Genomic DNA, 24,815 nt, shown 5'->3' with positions numbered 1-24,815 from the left:
GTTGCCCTTGTGGGAGCAAATACCAAGAAGAAGATAAATTTGTAAGAGTTGCAAGCGAGGCCTACCTCCTTCGTTTAGCAAAGGCTAGCAGGCCAAGCGCCCTTGTTGGCTCCTCCCCTTGTTGCTCCTAACCTGCCCATCCGCCATGGGCTTCCTTTCCTCCTCCATCTTCAAAGAGAACGTCCAAACCAGAATGCTATGCGCCAACTCAGCAGCCTGCCTCTGATTAAAGATGTCTCTCAGGGACCATTACAAGCCTTCGCTCTTAACCCTTCTCCACCCTCAGATTCCAGGCCTCCCTGCCTTTTCCTGTTATTGTGAGGCCAGCACCAGATAAGATTACATCTGTCCCTCTTCAAAACTATGTATGTGTGTGCATTATAGATATATATTGGGCTTTATTGTTCTTCAAAGGGATTTGCAAGACAAGAGCGTGATCTCAGCCCTTGCTGAGGAAAAGCTACAAATTACAGGAACAAATAAATAACCAAGGGCCTCCACACAGTGCCTGGGACTGGAAGGCCCATAACTGTGCCCCATAACTGAAAGGCATGAGGAGATAAACTTGGGGTCTTTCTTCAGCTTGGTCGACTCTCACACACCACTACGTTGGATCAGAGATCTTCAGGCAGCCTGGTCCCTATTTGATCTACAGCATCTTTTGATTCCAGCGAGGCCAAAAGTTTATGGCGAATCCTGGGGTTCCATTATGTTGCATTTCCCTGTAAGGAGAATGTATGTCTGAGTTTAGAAAACACTCACCTTCAAGAGGATGGAGGTGCTTTGGGTTTTCAGTACGGGACTCACCCTGAGTACAGGAGCACAACTGAGAGGTACCGGAACTGAGTTCCAGCAAGTTCCGGCTTTAAAAAAATGCCGTATTTGTTCCATTGCTCTCCTGCCATTCCCCCCGCCCAGAGGAGCCCAGGGTGGCAAACACATCACTATGAAAATGTATTTAAAATAAAGAAGCAAGCACATGAATAAATAACTAAATATGAAAACAGTTGGAAACATTCTCTCATCCAGTGATCTCAGGATTGCTGGGAACAGTGCCACTAAATGCATGAGTAAATAGGAATATATTCGCATTCTTCCTGAAAGTCAGTAATGATGGAGACAGATACCCCTCACCAAGGGAGGGCATTTCACAAGCAGAGAACCACCACTGAAAAGGCCCTGTCATGGGTCAACATCAACCTGGCACCCTCCGGGGAATGGCATAACCTTACCTGCTGGTGGTGGGGTCTGAAATGGCTGATACTGGGGAATGTGTTCTTTTATATCCCTGGGTTCCAAGCTGTTTAGGACTTTATACACCGGTACTAAGACTTTGAATTGTCCCTATAGCTCACTGGCAGCCCGTGCAGTGCTTTTAGGATCAATGACCCATGGTCCCATTGGACTGCCAAGACCACATAACACCAGTCTTGAAAGATCTACATTGGCTCCCAGTACGTTTCCGAGCACAATTCAAAGTGTTGGTGCTGACCTTTAAAGCCCTAAATGTCCTCGGTCCAGTATACCTGAAGGAGGGTCTCCACCCCCATCGTTCTGCCCGGACACTGAGGTCCAGTGCCGAGGGCCTTCTGGCGGTTCCCTCATTGCGAGAAACCAAGTTGCAGGGAACTAGGCAGAGGGCCTTCTCGGTGGTGGCGCCTTCCCTGTGGAGCGCCCTCCCAACAGATGCCAAAGAGGAAAACAACTACCAGACTTTTAAAAGACATCTGAAGGCAGCCCTGTTCAGGGAGGCTTTTAATGTTTAATAGATTACTGTGTTTTATTTTTCTGTTGGAAGCCGCCCAGAGTGGCTGGGGAAACCCAGCCAGATGGGCGGGGTATAAATAATAAATTATTATTATTATTATTATTATTATTATTATTATTATTATTATCATCATCATCATCATCATCATCAAGCAGCTGCATCCCGCACTAACTCCAGCCCCCGGACTGCCTTCAAGGGTAGGCTGACTGACAGCACATTGCAGTAGTCCAGACAGGAGCTCACCAGCCCATGAAATCTGCCAGTCGGTGAGCATCTGATACAAGAATGTATCCAACAATCTCACTGCACAAGTGGGATTACTTTCGCTCGTGTAACTGAACTTCCCCTCCAGCTACTCATCCTGTGGGTCAGGGGTCAGCAAACTTTTTCAGCAGGGGGCCGGTCCACTGTCCCTCAGACCTTGTGGAGGGCTGGACTATATTTTGGGGGGGGGGAAATATGAATGAATTCCTATGTCCCACAAATTATTATTATTATTTATTTATTTATTTATTTATACCCCGCCCATCTGGCTGGGTTTCCCCAGCCACTCTGGGCGGCTTCCAACAGAAAAATAAAACACAGTGATCTATTAAACATTAAAAGCCTCCCTAAACAGGGCTGCCTTCAGATGTCTTCTAAATGGCAGAGATGCATTTTAAATAAAAGGACACATTCTACTCATATAAAAACACCAGGCAGGCCCCACAAATAACCCAGATGCATTTTAAATCAAAGGACACATTCTACTCATGTAAAAACACCAGGCAGGCCCCACAAATAACCTAGATGCATTTTAAATAAAAGGACACATTCTACTCATGTAAAAACATGCTGATTCCTGGACCATCCGCGGGCCTGATTGAGAAGGCGATTGGGCCGCATCTGGCCCCCGGGCCTTAGTTTGGAGACCCTGCTGTGGGTCCTCAAATCTGAGCAGAAAGCATATTGTACTGATGCAATGACTTTGTCGTATTCCACGCATAGCTTTTGAACTACACACACACACACACACACACACACACGAACCACTTGACATGCCAACCGTAGTGTTCGAGGTCATTTTGGATCGGAAACACTAATTCCTCCCTCTCAGGAAAAACTCCCCTTTAGTTCATTTCTACCCTGTCACTTCCTGGTCCCTTCCAACTCTTATTGTCTTAAGTGGATAGCATCAGTTGCCAAGTTGGGCACTTGCAATGTGGAACGGTAGCTTCAGTTGCACAACTGCATCAGTTGCGTAGACTCCATGTGTCAACAGACAACTCTGGGGCTTCGGCTCGCCCACCCCCCTCTGCCATGGATGGCCATCCATCTCCCAGGTGGTGGTGAAGCTGCATCTAACAGGACACTATACCTTAGCCATCTGTTAAGGGATTGGCTCTCAGTAGTTGCAATTTCCTAGCATTTTGGAGCTTGAGTGAATGTGGAAAGCCCTGGACACAACGAGGGAAGCCCTTGTTTTTATATATGTTTTTTATTGTTAATTCACTTCTGGATGCCTCTGGGAAGCAATTCATACATGAAATAAATCAGTCTCGAACTGAAAGGTACATCCTTTCCAGCAATTCTGATTCCAATTATATTTTCCATTATTTCCATGGACCCTGGTTTTAGTGGCCACTTCTTCCAAATTGCAGACTATTGGCAATCCTTTGGTTTCCCACCTGTATGCCTAAGTGGGGTAGAGCTCTCCCAAGATTCTGAACCCCCCCCCCAAAAAAACACCTCCAAAGCCACAGTTGAGTTTGTCTCCCATCACCCACAATCCTAATTAATACACTGACTGAGAGGCTTCTTGGATGCTTCTGCCCATCTTCTCAGCTCAGCCAATCACAATAATCACAACCAACAGGTCCCGCCCCTGTCTCCAGCATCTCTTTCCCACAGAAATGGCTTTGGGGGGGGTTTCTTTTGCTCATTCGCGCACACATGCACGAACGCACACACGCACACACACACACACACACCCCTTTTAACTCTGTAAGAAGCCATGGAGAAGGAGTGTGCACAAAGATTTATAATGGGGGTGAGATACTCGTAACCTTCTCCGTCAATCAACCCATCCAAAGCCAATCAGAACCATGTGTTCTTCCTGTGTGTGTTCCATTCTCATACTGCATCAGAAAGTGTGAATTGGATAAATTCCACTTTAGAGGCAAACTGAATGGAATCTCTGGACTTCTTTACCCTGCCTCCTCTCCAGCGATGGTGGAGCAGAAGGATGGAGGGGCGGAACCCCACCGAGCATTGTTGCACATGTAAGCACCCAAACAAATGGGAGAGTCCAAGCCAAATTAAGGGTTTTCAACTACCACTGGTGTATTTTAGTTGGATGAGGAAGGGTGGAGGGGGGTGTGCATTTCCCTTCTTATATTGCTGGTGGAGAAACACTTTCGTAATCTTAGCCACACCATTTAACATTTACTTTTGCTGCAGGAGCTGGAAGATATCTCCCAGGGGCGAATGATGAGCGAGAAAGACTGAGTTGGGCAGTTCAAGGATCCAGCACGCAAAGCGACCGCTGGGATATATATTTTGGAATTTCACTTGCCGTTTTGAAACGCAAGAAAGTCACAGACCTGTGAGGAGCAAACTCCCTTCCTAACAATCATCCGAAGCCATTTCCACCTCTGCTTGCCGTCCCTTTGGAGTGAGACGGCTGCTCAGCCAACATCTAATATCCCCCAGAGCCAGCTTCAAGCCCGCTAGCCTTCAGTCGGCTAATTTTTCAAAGTGGTAAGCTGATATTTCTGTATAAAAAGCACATCTGCAGGGTAACTGCCATTAAGTGTTGGTGAATTATGGTCCCAGCTTATGGATCACTTGAGCTTTAATGCTACAAGCACCTTAATGCTTTCCCCCGCTTTTCTTTCTTAACAAAGTTTTGACTAATTGCTTCCATATGATTGGCTTTTTTATAAATTAAAAAAAAATCCAAATTCTAGTGCTCCAGCCCACACAAGCCTGTGAATAATGAGCTATGAAATTGAAGCTTTTTGATTGGCCTTAATTTAGTGAACAAATGCCGAGTGCTCTTCACGTTTCCTTTGCATCTAGGCAGCCTTTGGTCACATCTCTGAAAGCAGCACTTCCTCGTGAGAATGTGCTCCACGCTGCAGCAATCCGGCACAGGTCTATGGAGAAGGGGCTTGGCTAGCAATTAGCCCAAAGGAGCAGGATGCAGCCACCTTTGAGGCTTGCATTTACAAGATCTGGGCTTTCTAACTTACAAAAAAGGGGGGATGTGATAGAAGTGCTGAGCACGGAGAAAGAAGGCAGAGGTTGTTGTTTTTTTCCTCCCTTTCACATAACATTAGAACTCATAGACATCCAATAAAGCTGAATGTTGGAAGATTCAGGACAGACAAAATAATTCCTTCATGCAGCGCATAGTTAAACTATGGAACTCTCTCCCACAGGAGGCAGTGATGGCCACCAGCCACTTGGATAGCTTTAAAGGAGGATCAGGCAAATTCGAGGAGGAGGAGAGGGCTATTGATGACTACTAGCCAGGATGGCTATGCTCTGCCTCTAGTCGAAGGCAGCAATGTTGCTGAACGCCAGTTGTTGGAAAACTGCAGGAAGGGAAAATGCTTGCACTCAGGTCCTGCTTGTGGGTTTCCCATTGGGGGCATCTGTTTGGCCACTGTGAGAACAGGATGCTGGACTAGATGGGCCACTGGCCTGATCCAGCAGGCTCTGATTATGTTCTTACGTATGTTGAGATCCACCCTCAGGTGGCATGAAAGGCAAGTACACCCTAGAAAGCGCAAATCACTCGACCACAGATGTACACCGCAGGGGAGGAACTGTAGGAATGAGACGGTCTTTCCTTAATTCCTCGTTGAGGAATGCTTAAAAATTGTGGAACTGCACAGTATCCTGGAGCACATTTTCAAAAGGGCTGCTTAGTCTTTGCTAATTCCTCCCCCCTCGTTCCAGGCCCTGCAAAGTTGTAAAAATTCTTGTTCTTCTAAGCAGGCTTCCTTGACTGTATCCTGTTTTGGTTTCTTAGGCCAAGTGAGCCTAGTCAATCATTTTCACCTTCTTTGTACAGCAAAGGATGCCGTCGTGAGGTATTAACTTTGGCCCTAAGGTGCACATATAATATTTTTATCAGATAGGTGTGCCACAGGAACCGAGAAAGTTAGGTAACAATATCCACCGATTCATATGGCTTCTGAGTGCAGGAATATATCAGACCTCACAAGTGGAATGCGGTCTGAACGCAAAGCAGGATCTGGGCTTTCCCCCAGCAGATAGTCTTACACTTCCACAGAATGAATGGCTGCCTGCAGAATCTCCAGAGAAAATTCCAGGGTCTTAACAGCATATCTTGCTACTTGTTTGTGTTGGCTCAACTTAGGGGTTCAACTCGCAATGCAACTTAACAAGATAAGGGGCATTTCACACATCCACTTGGGGGGGGGGCGGTTCCTACCTTTCTAGTGACCTTTTCTCATTTCCCACAGACATAAAATAGGTCACCATATACGTAGCTGAATCGTTCAACATGTGCCCCAAGGATCACACCACCTTAAAGCTATATTTGTGAAGCACTGCTAAATGCACCCGACATGGGTGCCAATGTAAATAAAATATGGAGTGGGGAGGTAAGCCCCACCCCACATAATCAATCACAATACATGGCGCACACACACCATTTGAATGGCAATGCCTGTCAACTTGCCTGTCAACAATGCCCTCTCATATTTTATTGGGGGGCAGAAGGGACCTTGGCCCCTAGGAGTTGGCTCCTACAGCACCCTAAGAGACCAGCTTCCATTGCCCTGGAGGATCCCACCCCAGAAATCTAGTTCCGTTGAGAGTAGATGTTAACAGGCCAGAGGTGGACAAAGAGTCTTGCCTGCTTTAAGTTAGCTTCTCGTGTCCCTAAGCAACACATATCATGCATATGTGAGCTAACCTTCCTGTCTCACTTTTCTTCATTTTGCTTATATATTCCACCACAGAGTCCCATCTTTAAAAGAAGAAGCTCTGGGCCTGGTTCAAATTAAACCCTACATACAGAGAAATGCAAGTTCTTCATCGCAGAGCTAAGGCATTGATCTTGAAGGACCTTAGCTGCTGACAGGCCACGGATGCAGAAGAATATGAGGTCGGGCGGCTGCAGACCTTGTTTTCTCAAACTCCCGAAGGACAGCGATGCATCAACATGCCGCTCGCATTACATCACGCTTTTCTCATGGCTATGGAACGATAAGTTTCCTTCTTGAACATTTCTCCTCTGCCACCATGAAACCCGATTCTCGTTTTGCAGCCCGATGTGGCCAGTTCGCCTCTTGTGCAAACACACTGAAACATTTAACAAGGACCTGGCTTGTGACCCGCTCTGACCTTCTGGGCTTTGACATGCACCCTCCTGCCTGCTATAGCATACTCTGCCCCTGTTGCACCCTCTTTCCCTGCTCCACTGCTCCAAACCGCAGCACTAATGAGGGAGATATTTATGACGGAGAAAACAGCACAATAAATATTGCACCTTATAATGTGCCTGCAGCCAGTCGTATTCATTTTGGAGATATGAATGCGGCTGTACAGAAATAAACAGTTGTTTCTTGTTTGATTTGTTAAGGAACTTTGACAAGCTATAAGTTTAAAAAAAGCGGGGGGAGGGAGATACCAACCTTTCACATATACAGTGGTACCTTGGTTCCCAAACAAATCGGCTCCCGACTGCCGCAAACCCCAAAATGTTCTGGTTTGCAAACGTTTTTTAGAAGCCGGGTGTCTGTTTTGGCATTGTTTGCAGGGCCAATCAGAAGCCACGCCTTGGTTTGTGAACGTTTTGTGTGTTGAACGGGCTTCCAGAACAGATTGAGTTCAAGAACCAAGGTACCACTGTATTACAACAGTTTGTCAACAATGTATATTGCCAATATCTTCAGAGTAAGCAGTTTGATTTGTTGAGTGAAAATCCCAGGGCAGGGAGGGGGTGGCAGTGGGTGGCAGGCAGGTGGCAAGTGACGGCAGGCAGGTTGTTTTTCTTAGCCTTGCATTGTGCATACAAACTGTAGCAAGGCAACAAGTGCAACTGCAGATGTTTTCATTAGCAACAATGGTGCATCTCTGAACCATCTCATTTCCCCTAATTGCGGGTTCGGGACTGGGACAATCGAGAAAACAAAAGGAGGTGTGCGAATGCTCAGGTCAATCTTGAGATATGCAGAAGCAAAAGGGGGGAGGTCCAGCCCCCCCAAAAAACACATAAACACAGTCCAGTAATAACTCAGCCTGTTCAGTTCTTTCCAGAAGCTGTAATGTGTTGAGCGTCTGCTGCAAAAGAAAGAAACAGAAAACGCAGGGTGGGGAGAAAGAGTGGATTAGCTTGTTTGAACCCCAACAACTTATGGTATCTTCGCTCCTATTGGGGCAAGGAGAGATAGAGATTATGCAACATGTTGTAACTGATAAAACTGTGGTATAACCCTTGTTGAAGGCCCAGACCATAACCAGAGCTGACCCAAAGGTCAGTGGTGGAACATCTGCTTTGCACACAAAAAGTTCCAGTTTCAATCTCCAGTAGGACTGGGAATTATCGCTTGCTTGAAACTTTGGAGAGCTGCTGCCAGTCAGTGTAGACAATAAGGAATGAGAGGGACAAAGGGTATGACTGGGTCAGCCTCCTATGCTCCTAAACTGGCCCCCAAAGTCCAGATTGCCACTGCTCTTCCCGCACCTCTGCTCCTCCACCTTGAACCCCGTCCTTCGCTCCCCTTTCCTGAGAGCCAAACCCAAGCGCTGGCGGCGTTATATTTCAGAGCTGCTAATAGCCAGACTATGAAATCATCCAGAAAATAATCCCCGAGCCATTTGAACAGATCATGACAAATTTCCTTCATATTTCTAACCCTGGAGCTGGGGTGAGACAGCCTGGGACTAATACCTGCCCAGGTCCCTTTCCCCTGAGCCTCCAGGCGACTGAAGCCAAAGGGGCCCAGAACAGGTCAGCTTTGGGGCCTAAGCAAGGCCTACCTGGAAGGACAGGCCTCATGCGGGATTGATTAGGGGGCAGGAAGTAAAAATTGACATCGCTGACACTTAACACCCTCTCCACATCCTGTCTCCTAGACGATGAGAATAAAGATATTGTATTTTCAGTGGCACTGACATTTTTATACCTTTTAATGAAAGGAGGAAGCTGGCTCCCCCCCCCCTTCTCCTTTTCTTGGGAAACAGACCTGCCAGGTGGAGGGAATGTGAAGCGTGCTTGCAGTGTTTCAGGAAGAAAGGGGTATTTGAGTCGGAAGTTGTATGAGGAAGGGGACTTATTTGTTTTAATAAAGTCAAGCAAATTCCCCCTTTCCCAATGCAGAAGAGGAGAGAGAGAAATACGTAACATGGCTGGGAAATGACACTCACGGAAAGGGAGCCCAATGTTTGCAGTTAATAATACTTTCAGGTGGAGAATGGAAGCCGTTTTACAGACGGTACCTCTGGAGGGTGGGGCAGGGAGAGATTTATAGTGGCTGCGGCTTGTAACACGGCGTTAAGAAATGACATGATGTGTCTTCTGATGTGGTCGCACAAAACAGAAGAAATACAGCACAAAGAGTTCTCCGGGTTAGGTAGAATAGAAGCTAATGGAATGGTTTCGCTCTAAGTTAAGCCCTATTCCAAAATGGTCCCCTGCCTTCCTTTAAAACTGTGGTCTACCGACTAGTTAGATCTGGAACAGGTCCCAATTTGGCCCAGGAGGCCATTTTCCATGGACCTCATCCAACTGTGCTGCACCTGGTGACACGGCCGCCACTGGCCTGAGTTTTCTCGTTTTACCATTCTAATGAAATTCTCTGCGCTCCACCAAAGTGCATTGCAGAATTTTTGGATAGCTTTCATTGGACCTTTATTGGAAGTGCACAAATTTTAGCCTTCCAGAGAGAGCAGGGTACTTAAAGCCAGTGCCTGTGATGATAATAATCTTATTATTTGTACCCCGTCCATCTGACTGGGTTGTCCCAGCCACTCTGGGCATCTTCCAGCATATACAAAAACATAATAAAACATTAAAAACTTTCCTATACAGGGCTGCCTTCAGTAATGGAGCTGGAGTGCAGTAGGCATAGGCTGCAGTTCCACTGTGGAGGCAACAGGCAGGGATGCTGCATACCCTCCAACTCCCGGTAAGAAAAATCCGGGATCAGCAGCGCCGGCACCAGAAGTCGCTTCTATGCATGTCTGGACATACGTAAGAGCAACTTCCGGTGCCGCCGCTGCCCAATTTCCGGTGCCCAGACATGGGCAGAGCGGCACCCGAAATCGGTTCTGCACATGTCCAGACATGCACAGAAGGAGCCTCCATGGCAGGTAGGAAATCCGGGGGATTAACGGGATTTTTCTCTATTTGGGATAACAGCGGAAAACAGGAGACTTGGCAGCTATGGGATGGTGGGAGTTGCAGATCAACAACAACTGGAAGGCTGCAAGCGCCCACGACTGGCATAGAGCAAGGGTGGGCAACCAGGGACAGGGTGTGTTAGAGGGGTCATTTGCTGTCTGTGAGGGAGCTAGGCAGATCTGTCCATTTTGGTGCTCAAATTTTCTCATTTTTCCAATCTTAAATTCTGTTTTCCACATTTCTGGAGTTATTTGCATTTTTAAAAACAAAAAAACATTAAAATTCATGAATTGATTTCTCCTCATAAACACATTTTTCTATTATATTTAATTTTATTGTATTATATTAATTTTGATTGATATACATTTTTGCAAACAATTTCCCCTAATATAGTGCATTTTTGTATGTTATTTTTACTAATACATGCAATTTTATGCACATTTCCCCCTAACAGATGCATTTTTGCATATATTGTTTGCATGGAGAACTGCATCTTAAAACTTGTACAAGTGCAACTTTTAAATACGTTTCTCTTTTGATGTTGGTATATTGGCTTGAGAAATGCAAATCCAGAAGAGTTTCTTTTCACTTAAGATGCAAAGCAAAGTAAATTTGTCCTCCGTCTCCACTCATTGCCCAACAGCCTGTTGAAAAAAAGGAGAGAATGTAATTAGGCCAAACCCAGCTAACATGCAACTAACCTGCTGCCTGTGGCCCACAAATGATAGGGCTGGCTAGGAGTGCAAGATATTGCTGCTTCAGTTGTGTTTTAAGATTCCGGTGACCCTTCGCTAGCTACATTTTGGAAAGTTGGATGCATCTCCTCGTCAACTCACATTGGAGACAATCTGTTGGCCATTTAAGTGGCCTCTGGAATGGCTGGCTTGGAAGCAAACAACTCCCACCTGCTTGTGAGTGCAGGGGCAATGTGCTGAAATGTCACCCAGGTCCCCATCTGCTTTTCCACATTGTAATCTGCCCGTGATTGATGCGTCAGGAAAGAAAAGAGAAGGTGCAAATGAGACCCAGAAGAACAAAAGCAGAGAAACGGTGAGGGGGAGAAAGAGAAGCAAGCTGGAGAGGGGAGAACACAGGTGTGGCAATAAATTCTGTGCCATAAGCACACATGTGGACATTGCTTATGTGCAATGGTTTTCTTTCTGCCCCATTGGCATAATATTATACAGAAGGGGGTGATAATAATAATAATAATAATAATAATAATAATAATAATAATAATAATATTTTTTTATTTATACCCCGCTCTCCCCAGTGAGAGCCGGGCTCAGGGCGGCTGACATCAATAAAATTACAATAAAACATAAAAGAAAGAAAAACAATTGATTAAAATGCAGGTTAGAATACAATTTAGATTTTAAAATTGTTTTAAAATGCAGCCTCATTTTAAAATGGCCCAAATCAAAACCCAAAGGCCAGGCGGCTTATCTGATCTGGCTTATTGGGGGTCAGTTATTCTGCCTGCAATCCAAACGTCTCTCCTGTTGACTTTGACCTTGTACAATGAGACTCTGCAATACTTAGGCCACCAACAGCCTGATAACCTTACAAATTTCCATTGGTGCAATCTGCCTGAAGGGTAATGTTATCTGCAACTTGGGGTTTTGTGCTGGAAGAGTCATTGGTATGACCAACCCTCAGGGAGCTATAATTTCTAAAGGAGGGGAAACAGGCCTTGAAATCTTACAAGATATAGGACATAGTCAATGCCTTAACATCCACAGGCATAAACTGTCTAGCCAGTAGAAAATGAAGGATTTTCCTAAACCCTCAAAACTTGGAACCTTTTACTTTTCCGGAGGATATTCTTTAGAAAAGCTTAGCTGCCATCTAGTGGAATATCTATGCAATGCAACAGTGTTCAACGCATGCGTTTTTTTATGGAGTCTTAATGGCGCTGTGGGTTAAACCACAGAGCCTAGGGCTTGCCTATCAGAAGGTCAGCGGTTTGAATCCCCACGACGGGGTGAGCTCCCATTGCTCGGTCCCAGCTCCTGCCAACCTAGCAGTTAGAAAGCATAAGCATGTCAAAGTGCAAGTAGATAAATAGGTACCGCTACAGTGGGAAGGTAAACGGCGTTACCGTGTGCTGCTCTGGTTCGCCAGAAGTGGCTTTGTCATGTTGGCCACATGACCTGGAAGCTGTACGCCGGCTCCCTCGGCAAATAACGCGAGATGAGCGCCGCAACCCCAGAGTCAGTCACGACTGGACCTAATGGTCAAGAGTCCCTTTACCTATTACTTCTCTTGATCTGAACACTAGACTTCTGTTGATGCAGCTTCAAATTGAATTAGCTTTTTTTCCCTGCTGCATCACACTGCTGACTTATGTTACCCTTGTGGTCTACTAAGAGCCCTAAATACTGCTTGTCAAGCCAGATATCCCCCATTCCATATTGGTGCATCTGGTTCTTCTTTCCTAAGCGTAGAACCTTACCTTTGTCGCTATTGAAATTCATTTTGTGAGTTTGGCCCCCATTTTCCAACCTGTTAAGGTCATCTTGAATTCTGTGTTCTGCGGCAATAGTTACCCCTCCTTGTATGGTGTCATCTGCAAATCTGATGAGCATCCCCTCAATACCTTCATCCAAGTCATTTATAAGGACGCTGAACAACCATGGACCCAGGACAGAACCCTGTGGCATTCCCACTTTCCATTTTTTTCCCCAGGAAGATGAGGAACTCTTCAGGTTTGGTCAGTCAACGATATACAAATCCACCTAACAATAACATTGTCCAGCCCACATTTTACCAGCTTCTCTGCAATAATATAATGGAGGGCTTTTTCGACATCCTTGAAATCAAGAAACAGTACGCCCACAGCATTCACCGGATCCACCAACCTTGTAACTCTATTTTGAGAGAGAGAGAGAGAGAGAAAGAAAGAAAGAAAGAAAGAGAGAGAGAGAGAGAGAGAGAGAGAGAGAATTGGTCTAGTATGACTTGTTTTTGAGAAACCCATGCTGGCTCTTCGTAATCACAGCATCCTTTTCTAAGTGCTCATAAGATCACTGTTTAGTGATGTGTTTTAGGACTTTACCTGGTATCAACATCAAGCTGAATCGCAGACCCAACTTTGTCCCCTTTCTTAAGTTGGGGACATCGGCCTGCCTCCAGGACAGGGACCTCAGCCCCAGGGGGGCAGGTTTTAGACCACTTTGCTGGTCAGGTTTTAAGCTATTTCCCTCCCACCTCCCCCCGTCCTGAAGTGTGGGAGATTGTCGAGGAAGAATGCCCCAAACAAGATAGCGGGCGTGGGCAGTCGGCCAACCCTCATTTAAGATGTCGGCGCCGACTTCAGCATCAAGATAGCGCTGCTTCCGCCTTTTCTGCTCCCCGCTTCCGGTCGAAAAGCCTCTCCGAAGATGGCGCCCACGCCTTCAGCGTCAAGATGGCGCCGCTCCCACCCGCTCCTGCCCTTCCACTTCCGTCCACATTGCCTCTCCGAAGAAGCCCCTCGCGATTGGCTCCTCATCCAGATGGCGCTGCTTCCGCCCTTACATCTCCCCTATCTTCCTTTCGCCCCGCAGAGCCTCTCCCAAAGTGGCAGCTGCGGACGAGGCGAACTCTAGCTCCTCGGGTACCGTAGAGCATGTGCAGAAGGCGCCACACACACACCGGGGAGCTCACAAGGAGCTCAGAGAGGAAGGAAGAGTCCAGCCATGACTCTCCTAAGTCCTAGGCCAACACTCTGACCACTATACCACACCGGCTGCCCACATTCTGAAATCTCAGAAGCCAGAGGGTGGCTCAACAGGAAAGTCGCCTCTCCATGATTGTATGAGTGTACATCTCAACAGTTTGCACGCACAGGCAAGCAGGTGTCGTACACTCATTGAACAAAATGTGTGGATGCAATAGTGGAATATTGTAGACGATCAGAGCATAGAATCATCATTGCTGTTTCAAGACTCCTAACAACTTAGGAGCAGAAGATCCATTTAATCCATTAGCAGTGGACCAACGTTCACCGTAAATGTTGACGCAACTGGACTTCGCAGGATCTGTGCTGAATGGCTGGTTCACTCAAGCATTTCCAAGCACTGGAAATTGCACATAAACAGACTCACTCATGCAAAGGAGGGACACGACATCCGCAGAGCTGAAGGAAAGGGGGGGGGTCAGCTGCCACCAATACCAAAAGGATAAATAAATGCTCAGGGTTACATTCTTTTGGGGGTGAAGATACTTGAAGGAATGAGTTCTCTCTGGGTTCACACAACGCTTCTGGTTGAGGAGATCATGGGAGGAGGGGAGATTTAAGGCAGCGCAAGCCTAGATAGTGAATTGAGCAGAACAGAAGGCAAGAGGGATGCTTAATTTTGGCCTCTCACAGGGCTCTGCTGAAATGTGAAAGACCCAAGTCTGCCCCTGCTTGCAGATTCCCCTTTGGGGCATCTGTTTGGACACTGGGAGAAGAGGATGCTGAGCCATTGGCCTAAACCAGTGGCTTTCACCCAGTGTGCTCCTATGAGTGCCACGGGCATGTCTAGCAACTCTGGCCTCTGTCCCTCTTTCCTTCCCTCCCTCCTCAGATGCCCTCTTGCATCTCTGCCTCCCAAAGGATTGCATGACTGTTTGTCACAGCAGCTACAAGCTACAAGCTCCACAGGCGAATGGTTCCTCTGGGGCTGGCCAGGGGGTGCTGGTTGCCAGGAGCTGAGGTGGCCTTGGAGTAAGCAAGCAAGTGGGTGAGGGAGCCCAGGCAGCCAGTCCGTCAGCCCTTGCTGTTGGGAATGGACAGACAAGTGGGAGGCCAGGCAGGCAGGCAGGTGCCGCACTGGTCTTTCTTGTCCTTGTGTGCAAGGTCTACCTGAGATCTGAGTGCCCAGTGCTGAAGGGGAGCCTTTCCCCATCCAGGCACAGCAGCGCCCACTGCTGCCTCCCAAGGTATGGTGCTGGTCTCCGTTCACCTTTGGCCAGTCTCTGTTGGGCCACTAAGGCTGGGGGCATCCTTTTCCCAGGACCCTGTGGGGCAGTGTGAGGAGGCACCTCTCTTTGCAGCAGGGGGAGCAGCTCAGAGATCAGGGGTGTCAGCAGTGGCTGCCCAGAGAACTCCCAAGGAGAGGGGAGGGGAGAGGAGGCTGGGGGAACACTCCCCAAGGTGTGAGAGGCTGCCAGCTCTGCAGGCAAAGGGTGGCATAACTGGGCTCCTGAGTCCCACAGGGGTGCTGCAGAAAGAACGTAGTGGTCAAGGGAACTGTGGACTCAAAAAGGTTGAAAACCTTTGGCCTTAACCACCAGGCTCTTCTGAGGCTCTCATGGAACCTCCAGGCCCCAAAGCAGGCTATCTAGATTCCCAAGTTGTTACATACCCTCCAACATTTTGGGAGGGCAAAGTGGGACACCCTCCATCACCATCCGACCCTCCCAATCTCTGCTGTCCTTAGCCCCTCCCCCACCTCCTCATCTCCACTTGCCCTCACCCACCTGCTGAATGTTGTGGTGCCAAAAATATGGAAAATGTGTGCAAAAATGCATGATTGGGGGCAGGGGGATGTCCTGAGAGAAATTGAAATCTAGAGTCAACGACCAGTTTGCATGAAACTTACCAGAGGCTGCATATTCCCCTACCTGATGCCCTCCAAACTCCCCTCATTTCCAGCCAGGGTAGCCATTTGATGGTGCAAACTGATCTAGAGTTGTGGTCCAAAGAGGGTTCAGAACCAGTGCGGTGTAGTGGTTAGAGTGTCAGACCAGGACCTGGGAGAGACCAGGGTTCAAATCCTCACTCAGCCATGAAGCTCGCTGGGTGACCCTGGGCCAGCAGTCACTGCTTCTCAGCCTAACCAACCTCACAGGGTCATTGTGGGGATTAAATGAGGAGGGGGAGGAGAACCAAGCCACCTTGAGTCCCTTGGAGGAAAAGATGGGCTAGAAAAACTATATATATATTCTGCCTTTTGCCAACCCATCAGCACCAACCCATCTGGCAACCCGGCACTTAACATTTCCCCTCCCCATGACTGATCTGTTAGGTTCTGTGCAAGAGGAGAAAAGGGTGGATTTTTTTTTAAAGAAACAACCACTTACTTGTAACCATCTGGAGGATCACCAGAAACAGCTTCATGGTGAACTTGGAAATCATCACTCCAGGAAAGGAGCAATCTTTAGAGGTGCTGCCCCGTTCCCCAGGAAAGATGCTTCTGTCTCTACTCTGCTAGGATCCCGCACAAGGTGACAGCTGCCTTCTGTGCAAATGTTTTGTTGCTTGCCGAACAATCCCAATGAGGTCTGTTGTTCAGGAACTGCATCCTCGAGTCAAAGAATATCCACAACCGCCAACCACTCTAGTGCCGTCAACAACTTCTGCTGGGGAGCCCCAGATTCCCTTTCAGGGCTGTTTTGAAGGCTGACATCCCCAAAGCTGACATTCACCTCATGATGAAATAAAAAGTGGAAAGGAATAAAATACAGGCAGCTGATGCTTACTTCTTTCTGCTTCTCCTGCTGCAGGTCATTTTGAAACGGAATAAATGCCTTTCCTTTGTTTGTGTCTAACTTTTTCTCTGTTGAATAGGGAGCCTGCTGGTAGGTTTCTCTTCAGACTGTCCAGATGGGGACTGTAAGATATAGAGAAGAGGAGGAGGAGGAGAGTCCACAGTTCTTCCCCACCACCATCACTGGTGGCTCTCTCTGTAATATTTGAAAGAAGGGCCTTCTGCTGGACTAGCCACTGAATGAAAACTTGCTACATAGAAAACTTGTGCAGTCAGAAGAGACCCTAAGGGCAATCCAGTCCAACCCCCTGCAATGCGGGAATCACAGCTCAAGAATACCTGACAGGTGGCCAGTCAACCTCTGCTTGAAAACCTCCAAGGAAGGAGAGTTCACCATCTTCAGAGGGAGTCTGAGATACTCACTTTGGAACAACTCTGGGTTGCTGTCGTTTTCCTAAAGAGGCAAAGCAGATCTTACTGTGTTTTTATTTCCAAGCTAAATACGCTCTCCAAGGCAAAGTGTCCTTTTTTCACCCTCGGTTGTGTTTTTTTTTTTTTTTTGGTGTGTGTGTGTCTTTTTTTCCTGGACCAGTCTTTCCAACATAACTTTCCCAAAAGTCTAATGAAACCAGCTCCTGGAAGATAATTTGATTTTAAACAGCTTGTATTTTTAAGACACGCTGCTTATTTAAGGTTAAAAAACAGCTTGAAGGGAAATACTGCAGAACATCCAGAACAGAGATGCAAGATTGGCAGTGGGGAGAAATTTGAAAGCCTGGCTCCCCCGATGATCACGAGGACATCGGAAGTAAATTTTTGGAATGGCACTAAGAACATAAGAGTCTGCTGGATCAAGCAAGTGGCCCATCTACTCCAGCATGCTAGAATCCTAGAATTGGAGAACTGGAAGACACCCTGAGGGTCATCTTCTAAGTCCAACCCCCTGCAATGCAGGAATCACAGCTAAGGAATCCCTGATGGTTGGCCACCCAACCTCTCTTTGAAAACCTCCAAGAAAGGAGAGTCTACCTTCTGGTGTAGACCATTTATCCTGTTCTCACAGTGGCTGACCAGATTCTCCAAAGGGAAACCCACAAGCAGGATCGGAGTGCATAATTACTCTCCCCTCCTGTGGTCTCCAGCACCTGGTACAGCGGAACCTCGGTTTACGAACACACCAGTTTACTAATTTTCGGTTTGCGAACGATTGTAACCCAGAAGTAAGTAAACCGAGGTTTCCAAGGTATCCGAGGCCTACGGAGGCCTCCACAGAGGCATCAGAGCGAAGGCCCGGCCGCCGCGAAGGCATTGTGATTGTGGAAGAGGACCCTGAGCCCCCATTCAAACAATGACTATCATCTGCCCAGGTAAGAAATAAATGTTAATTTTTTTTCTCCTAATTTTTTTCACCTAAAATACTGTGATTTATTTTATAGTACAGTACATTGATTATTGCCTTCATTTTATGGCTCAATAGCCTCATTAAACAGTAAAATTCGTGTTAAATTGCTGCTTTAGGGGGTGTTTTCCATCGTCTGGAACGGATTAATCCACTTTCCATTACTTTCAATTGGAAAGTTCGCTTCAGTTTAAGTACGCTTCAGGTTAAGTACAGACTTCCGGAACCAATTGTGGTTGTAAACCGAGGGACCACTGTATTCAGAAGCATCATCAGCTTCTGAAACAACGTGAGCAGCTCACATAAAGCGACGGTTCTTAACAGGACTTCAGCTGCCAGCAATAGTGACACGTATCATTATCAACCGAAACTCCAGGGAGGAAATTCATGCTCCGTATTCAGAGCTGATCATGTTCTCTGCAATAGGACAAGACACCCCAAACGTTTTAACAACTCAGAGGGAATTTGTTAGGCATTTGATAAACAGCAGCAAGTACTTCTTGGTTCAGTAATAATAAAACATCACTGAAAGCTTTATTGCCCTTTACACAATCTGTGTCTGTTATAAAACTATTTTCTAGAATCCATGTGTGGAAGAGCATCTGTACTCTTGCCGAAGTTAATTTCTTTCCTACTGGCCTTAATGAAAGGGTGGTTCCTTGTGAGCCTGGGGCAAATAAAGCAGGAAGCAAGCAGTTGTGCAGCCTTCCCTCCAACCTCTGAAACCATTGAACTGTAGAGCTGGAAGGGACCCTCAAGGTCACCCAGTAAGATAAAAAGGTAAAGGACCCCTGGATGGTGAAGTCCAGTCAAAGGCGACTAAGGGGTATGGCGCCATTTACCTTCCCGCCGCAGCGGTACCTATTTATCTACTCACGCTGGTATGCTTTCAAAAAACTGCTAGGTTGGCAAGAGCTGGGACAGAGCTTACCCCGTCACGGGGATTCGAACCGCCGATCTTCGGATCGGCAAGCCCAAGAGGCTCAGTGGTTTAGACCACAGCGCCACCCACGTCCCTCATCCATTCCAACCCCCTGCAATGCAGGACTCATAAAGTCCCATCATGACTTTAGAGATTCCTCTGTACCAGTTCAAAGACCAGAAATAAAATAATCTCAGTGCAACCTTAATGAAAGGGGATAAAAATGATCCCACTGGGGGGACAAAGGGGAGGTTCACATTAACCGCTTGAAACGCAGTGAGGTCATTTCCCCTCTGCTACTGAGTTTCAAGCCACTTTTGCAAGGAGATACCGGTATTCACATCGGGTTGGGGATGTCTTCACCCAACACAAAGGACTTTTATCTGTTCTTTATCCCTGCAACTGACTCTGATGTTCACTTTTCAGAGAATCCTATAATTGTAGATTTGGCATCTTCCTCCCTCTCAAGCCCATCCTCCTCCCCCCCACCCCACCATCCCAACTTGCTCCTTTGCAGGGAGAAAAGCCAATGACTTACATTGCTCAAGGGATGAGATTCCATGTCCTGCTAATGGTTCCTAATTCAAATTACTGTATAAGGAGGATTCTTTGTTGAGACAAATGCATTACACACACGCGCGGGGGGGGGGGAATGCTGGTTATTATCTACTGAGGGTATTTTTCCACAGCACAAAGCGTTTTTCTTCTTATTTCTCAGAAGAAACTAAGCTATTCCGCTCCTAAACTGGAGAGAAGCGTTCCACAGAAAATGGAAAATTCTCCCAGGTGAATTACAGTCCGGTAGCTGCACTTGAACCCTTGGTTTTGTCCAGAATCAAACTGCCATTGAGATAAAATCATAGAATAGTAGAGTTGGAAGGGACCCCAAGCGCCATCTAGTCCAACCCTCTGCAATACAGGAATCCCGACTGATCCTGGGTTCTCACCAATGGAAGAGTGTTGCAAGCTACAAATCAAACCGAAACGTAAGCATTCCTGTTAATTCCCAGCCTTTAGGACGCATCAGGTTTCCTAGCTCCACTTCCTCCCTCCTGCAATTTTTACTGCTGTGCTCGGGACATTAATGCAAGAGGTTCTGATAAATTTGCCAAGGTCTCCTACAGCGAATGGCTGAATGCCCTTTATTGCAGCTGTGGGAGTCTGCCCAAATAAGCCAGATACTAGTGCTTTGTTGCAAAGAGGTGAAGGAAACCCTTTCATTTTTATTTCATTTTTAAAGTACCTAATGTCTTACTATATAGAATGTGCTGCTGGGTGTGTGTGTCCAGGAACACCCCTGGGGTCCCTTCCAACTCCCCAACCCTGCAAGTCTATTTTCCCCCAGCTAGTGTGTTGTAGCGCAGGCATGTCCAACAGATAGATTGTGATCTACTAGTATAATAATAATAGTAATAATAATTTATTATTTATACCCCGCCCATCTGGCCGGGTTCCCCCAGCCACTCTGGGCGGCTTCCAACAAAACATTAAAATACAGAAATCAAACATTAAAAGCTTCCCTAAACAGGGCTGCCTTGAGATGCCTTCTAAAGGTCTGGTAATTGTTGTTCTCTTTGACCTCTGGTGGGAGGGCGTTCCACAGGGAGGGTGCCACTACCGAGAAGGCCCTCTGCCTGGTTCCCTGTAACTTGGCTTCTCGCAGCGAGGGGACCGCCAGAAGACCCTCGGCGCTGGACCTCAGTGTCCGGGCAGAACGATGGGGGTGGAGACGCTCCTTCAGGTATACTGGACCGAGGCTGTTTAGGGCTTTAAAGGTAGATCACTGGACGTCTGTGGTAGATCACTGGTAGATCATTGGCTCCCCCCCAAAGAAGCTGAACTGTGGCTCCCCTAAAAAAAGCTCAACATTTTACCTCCTCCCTGAAAAAACTCAACAACTTTGACCCACCCCACCCCTCCAAAAAGGGGGTAGATCACTGCCAGTTTTTAACTCTGTGAGTACTGTAGATCTGTCTCTTGGGAGTTGGCCACCCCTGCTGTAGCGGTTAGAGTAGACTGTCAGACTAGGGATCTTTGAGAGTCCAGGGTTCAAATCCCCCCACCAACTGGGCCATGAAGCTGACTTGGGTGACCTGGGGGGCCAGCCACTGCTTCTCAGCCTGAGCTACCTCACAGGTTTGTTGTGGGGGTTAAATGAGGGAGAGGACCCCAAGGGTCACCTAGCCCAACTCCCTGCAATGCAGGAATCACAGCTAGGTGTGATACTATGGTAGACTCCCTTCAGCCATTAGGTACACCTTTTATGGGCCTGTTTGATACAAGGCAAGTAGCTTTCAAGGTAAATATTTGCCCATCGCTCTCCTCTTTGGATAACTGTAGAAACAGAGATCTTATCAGTTCCTTTATGATCGCCTGCCTATGATAGTGGGCAGGTGGTATCACTGAAGGTAGAAGCCCCCTGAATCAGCCTTATTACGCCATCCCAGCAACCATCTGGTACAAAGTTCTCTCTGTTCGTCTCCAGGAAAGTAGAAAATAAAACTCTGCCAGTCTGGAAACTCCCTGTTGCAAATGCATGATTAATTTTCATTATATATATTTTTGGAAATGTGAAGAACTGAATTGAAGCTTGGAAAGATGAGAAACCGAAACTGGGAGATTTGCCCATATCAGCGATGCAGATACAGAAATTGACTCAAAACAAGGTCCATTTATTCCAAAATGAGGTGGAAAATCGTGAAAAGTGCCGCATTAGGATTTAGTGGCTGAAATGCCAAAAGATGAATGAATCAATGAATCAGTCAAGCAGAGGCACCTAGCGAGAGGCCCTCCAGATGTTGGGGGATGCACTCCCACATAGGCAACGGCGCTTAAGAAAGGCGGGAGTTGCAGCCCCCCAACGTCTGGAAACGCCCTCCCTGAAATACGGACTAGAGCCGGCTCAGAAACGCAACCCCCCTCCCGGTCGCTGCACAATGGTCTCTTCCTCCCTCTTCGCCCGCCTGCCGAATGAGGAGCCGAGCGCTTTTCGCGGGCTGCCGCGGTGCTTGCTGGGAGCCTTGCTTTCCCGCCTTGCAAGGGAAGCCGGGGAGTGGCTTCCCGCCGCGCACGAAATGGAGTCCTCGGCTCCTCCCAGAAGAAGCCGCCGCACTTCACCTCCCCCAAGATTCCGAGATGGTATGTTCGAGCCAATCAGCCGCCAGTTCCTTTTTGCCGCCACCTCCCGCCCGTCTACATGGTATGTCCCGAGCACTTAAAGGGAGCCGCACGCGGTTCGTTCGTTCTTTTGGCCGCGCCGCTGCCTCTCTTGTGCTTGCGTCTGCGAAGGGGAGGAAGGAGACGATGAGGCCTTGCAGGCGCCGAGGTTTGTTCGGGGGGCGGGGAGCGAGGCCGAGCCTCGGGGTTCCTTCAGCACTGGGCCTTTTTCTTGGGAGGTGGGCTTCCCCCTCCGCGGGATGATGATGCCGTGATAGGAAGTGCCGTCAGATGCGAAAACTGACGAGAGATTCCCTCCGGCTGACCTCGGAGCAGAGCCACGCGGGCCGCCTTTAACCCCCGCCCCAATAGGGGCCTGTGAAGAAGCCGCCCCCCATAACCCCCGCGTGGGGATGGAGGTTGTCGTGAGTGCCCCCTTAAAAGCACGTGGTGGCGAGATCTGGCCTTGGCTGCAAGGCGCGGGTTGGGCGCTCGTGGAGAGGCTGGATCTGCGGATCCAAACTGAGGATCTCTGCCCACGAGGTTAGCAGTGGGGGCCATATCATGTTATTTTGTCTAACCCCCCCTTCATTTGAAATAACCGCCACGAGGGGGGGCAGTGGGTCCAAAGTACAGGTTGTTGCTTTCCAGTTTACCTACACCATAGGCTCATGGAATAATAGTGGGGTTTTTGGTACCCCGCCCATCTGACTGGGTTGCCCAGTAAATTGACTTAACAGCTAGGCAAATGCAGATTCTTCCAGCCTCTTCCTTGAGCCACTTACGATTGAGGCGGAGGGACTTTATTTAACTGCCTCCCTGACACTTGCTCTTTTGTTGCAGGTTTGTTTCATTTGCCACGTGGGGTGGCAGGAGGGAGGATGGATCCTGACCCACCTACTTAGTAGAAGCTAACTGCCCTAAAGGTAAGCCTACAAGTCTCTGATACAATGTTGTATTCCCTAGGGAAAGCCTCACAGTGATGAAACAACCTCAACTAAGCTGGAATTACCGTCAGACTTTTGCTGTTGAGAAGGTTCTTTCTGAGCAATCCACGCCCCAGTGGGGAGGAAGTGTAGTTGCTTCTGCTCCCTCTACAAAAATTAGCTCTGGTTAACAGGGTTTCCCTTTTTCCCTGCAGGGAGCTGAAGCTACCCTCTTCCCAAGAGGAGCATTCCTGATTCCTGTAGCCCTGGCTTCAAAGGTATGGTGAGTCTTTTTTTGTTTCAGAAATGGGAGGGGAGGTCCTTCTGAATCGTTACTGCTGGAAGATAGCCCAGTTCACATCTAAAGCTATATAATGCTCCCTGTGAATGAAAATGTTGCAGCCAGAACATTGCAGATACTGCCAAACCACCTGGGCCAAGCTAGTTTGGATTAAGATAGCTCAGTAGAGCATGAGACTCCTCATCTCAAGGTCCTGGGATTGAGCCCCATGTTGAATTTCTAGATGGCCCTTGTGATTCCCTTCCAACTCTATGATTTTATATATCATTGAGGTTTGATAATGTCTCTATAATCCACCTGGATCGAGGCTCATTTGTTTGGAGTGCTGTTACAATAATCCAAACAGAATTAGGATCAGGACTTTGGTTGGAGCAGCTGCAACCTTCAGTCTGGGAACTAAACTGGCTTGGGGAACATTTTTTCCATTTGAAAGCCACATTACTTTCTAGGCAACTTTACAAGGACCATACAGGCAGAGGCAAAAGTGAATAGCAAGTTTTATCTGACTTTATGTTACTGCCAAGACAAGCAAGAAATGGCAGCATTGTTCAGTCACATTCCAGCCAAGCCAAAGTATTCAGGGTATGGCCTGGAGAAGAGTTCTGAGGGCCAAATAGGTTGCAGGGAGATTTCTCCCACCCTTGTTTTAGTGTTACATGTTGAGCAGTCTCTTAAGTAGCAAATGTTGAAGGGGAAACAAATTGGACCTGTGATTCTCTGCTGAAAACCATTTGTACTTCCTTATTCATAGAGGGCGAGAAGAAGCAACTGCCTGTTTTCTCCTCTGGGTGGCAGCAGGGTCAAGAACAGAGGGCAATGGATTTCCAAGAGCCTGGAAAAGCCAAGTGCTTCCCAGCAAAGAGGTATGTGTGTTCCCTTGCCTACACTTTGTCACTGAGGCCTGGGACGTTGGCAGGGCAAATACGCAATGATTGCCTTCAAAGCACAGACATACAGGAAACTATTATGAAACTAATATGATGTGAATTTCAAACTGGTTTGGTGCAATATATTGATATATTGCCCAGCGCTAGTCTATGGCAGATGGTGCAGTTAACATGCAGTGTTGGTCATGGTATTCCTACTGAAATGAGTTTGTAGGAAGGAGTGCCAGTTACATGTGAATTTTCATGATGTCTTTCAGGTTAGTGGCTGATGACTTGTTACCACACACAGCTCAAAAGCTGCCTCCCCAGCATTTTCTTCAAGACCTTCCCATGTGCGCCTCTGTCTCTTTGCATATGGCATACCTGGCAGTGTGGTTGTGACTCCTGGAAAACAAGTGGAGGCTCCTTCCAATCCAACTTCATCTTTGCGAAGTTTTGGGAACAGGGCAGAGGACAGAAACCTCTTTTGAAATGTCTCTTCTGTCTGTATGTGGCCGCAAATATTTACAAGCTGTGAGAGAATAAAAGTTGAATGTACAACTTTCAGACAATGCACTGGTTTTTTTACGTGTGCCTGAGAGAAAGCGTGCAAACGGGCTAGTCTGTGCCATAGACCGTGTTCAAACTACCGGTAGG

General features: G+C 47.4%; 2 long non-coding RNA genes and 2 other non-coding genes across 4 annotated transcripts; 3 read left to right on the top strand and 1 right to left on the bottom strand.

The window, feature by feature from the left end:
- Window positions 1-10,515: 10,515 nt before the first annotated feature.
- On the bottom strand, window positions 10,516-13,356 carry LOC132591214 (uncharacterized). Its single transcript, XR_009556823.1, has 3 exons — window positions 13,189-13,356; window positions 12,586-13,000; window positions 10,516-10,774 (listed from the first exon to the last, which is right to left on the bottom strand). It is a non-coding gene; the product is annotated as an uncharacterized LOC132591214 (long non-coding RNA).
- Window positions 13,357-22,152: 8,796 nt separating this feature from the next.
- Window positions 22,153-24,730, top strand: LOC118097391 (uncharacterized). The gene is made up of 5 exons (XR_004694030.1): window positions 22,153-22,234; window positions 22,909-22,991; window positions 23,207-23,269; window positions 24,044-24,155; window positions 24,437-24,730. It is a non-coding gene; the product is annotated as an uncharacterized LOC118097391 (long non-coding RNA).
- LOC118097440 (small nucleolar RNA SNORD49) lies at window positions 22,322-22,392 on the top strand. The gene has a single exon (XR_004694046.1). It is a non-coding gene; the product is annotated as a small nucleolar RNA SNORD49 (small nucleolar RNA).
- On the top strand, window positions 23,043-23,114 carry LOC118097444 (small nucleolar RNA SNORD65). The gene has a single exon (XR_004694050.1). It is a non-coding gene; the product is annotated as a small nucleolar RNA SNORD65 (small nucleolar RNA).
- Window positions 24,731-24,815: the final 85 nt, after the last annotated feature.

This window comes from Zootoca vivipara, chromosome 15 (genome assembly GCF_963506605.1).
Source record: "Zootoca vivipara chromosome 15, rZooViv1.1, whole genome shotgun sequence".
Taxonomy (NCBI): domain Eukaryota; kingdom Metazoa; phylum Chordata; class Lepidosauria; order Squamata; family Lacertidae; genus Zootoca; species Zootoca vivipara.
This window is presented reverse-complemented; position numbering and strand designations above follow the sequence as displayed.